At 39.6% G+C, this 1,824-nt stretch overlaps 1 non-coding gene across 1 annotated transcript; it reads left to right on the forward strand.

Moving 5' to 3' along the window:
* Positions 1-442: 442 nt before the first annotated feature.
* On the forward strand, positions 443-549 carry LOC130021928 (U6 spliceosomal RNA). Its single transcript, XR_008792254.1, has one exon. It is a non-coding gene; the product is annotated as a U6 spliceosomal RNA (small nuclear RNA).
* Positions 550-1,824: the final 1,275 nt, after the last annotated feature.

The following is a 1,824-nucleotide window of genomic DNA, read 5'->3' on the forward strand; positions in this document are numbered from 1 at the left end:
AAAACTAAATTATATACATATTGAATAAAATTTAAAAGTAGTTTTTTTAATTTCAAAATAATATGTTCTATATATAGATTCTATTTCTTAAATTAAGAAATAATCCCCATTTTATTTTGTAAAGATTGGGCTGGAGCAATAGCACAGTGGTAGGGCGTTTGCCTTGCATGCAGGTTCTATTCCTCCGCCCCTCTCGAAGAGCCCAGAAAGCTACCAAGAGTATCTCACCCTCAAGGAAAAGTCTGACAAGCTACCCGTGACATATTCGATATGCCAAGCACCGTAACAAGTCTCACAATGGAGACATCACTGGGCACGCTCGGGCAAATAGATGAACAACGGGAGAAAGTGCTATAGTACTACAGTGAACTGGATTATAACAAATCATCTCAGGAAAATATTGATTTTTAAACAAAAAAATCAAAGAAAATGTAAGCTACTTGTATTCACTTCGGCAGCACGTGTACTAAAATTGGAACTATACAGAATAGATTAGTATGGCCCCTGCTCAAGGATGACACGCAAATTCGTGAAGAAAATGCAAGCTAATTTAAGCGATAAAATCTAACAGAAATTAACAAATCTACATTCTAAGAATGACAGGAGAAATTTATGCTTATGTCAAATGAGGTCCTTATGGGGTTTATTTTCTGCAATCTGTCTCGTGTTCTCTAACCACCAAAATTTTATTTCAATAGTCAATTGGTTCTAATTGAAAGGTGCCCTTAGTTTTCCATTCTAGGCTATGGGTTAATTTAGTTGGCTATGAATCTATACCAAGCTCTTTTATTTATAATCCTTTATATTCAGAACTTTGATTTATGATTTGAATTAGAATCTAGAATGGGAAAAGCTGCCACACAAATTCAGTGTCTGAGTGCTGTAGGAACAGCTCAGTCAAGTACCAGAACTTGCACTTTCAAAATAGTCATCAAAATGCCAATTATTCGATCCAATAAACAGCAAACAGAGACAGGAAAATTATTCATATGAGAAGCAAGTCTGATGAAAGTCAATTTACAGACAAGAACAATAAAAATTTTGCAATAGACCTTTACACAAAACTCTGAGTAGATTAGCATATTCTGCAGTTCACACAAATACGATTTTTTTAACATTCAAAAAACACTTCAACCACCAAACCAATCAGACCTTTTTTTTTTTTCATTTTCCACACGTTAATTGGGGGACGTTCCACACTCACTCTGGGGGCTGCATCTCCCTGCCAGCTCCCTCAGGGCCCTACGTGCTCGGGTCCACTGCTCATTGCCCCAAGACGCTGTAGGGGTCCTTCAGGACTCAGGGACAGCTTCAGTGACAACCGGTTGCCAGCTGGGACTGGTTCAGCCACCCGGAAAGCTGACTCCCCCTCGACCTTGCCCCAGGCCAGGACACACCAGCCCGTCACAGAGCAGTGCATGAGACGCAGGGGGCCCCCGCCAGTATCAAGTGTTGCCCCAGACCAGCCCTGAGCCCTGGCTGGACTTAGTACTGCTGCACTCCCCCGCCTGCAGGATGGGGACACTCTGGGTGCAGGACATGTGCGCACGTGAGGTATGTGTGCGTGACAATCAAACCTTTTGAAGACTTTTATTCTCTTCTTTAGTTTCAAAATTTCCCATTCAGTCAGTTATTTTTGTTCTCCAATATGTTCTTTTCTTTTTTCATCTTGAGACTTTATTGAATGTTTCAGGAATATTTACTTCATCACTTCACTTACTTTCTCTTGACAGTACATTTACCAAGTTTCTATATGCCATTCTTTATTCATTTGCTTATGTATCTTTATCACTTTGTACAAACCACAAAAAAATGAAGCATTTA

This window comes from Sorex fumeus, unplaced genomic scaffold (genome assembly GCF_029834395.1).
Source record: "Sorex fumeus unplaced genomic scaffold, SorFum_2.1 ptg000018l, whole genome shotgun sequence".
Classification (NCBI taxonomy): domain Eukaryota; kingdom Metazoa; phylum Chordata; class Mammalia; order Eulipotyphla; family Soricidae; genus Sorex; species Sorex fumeus.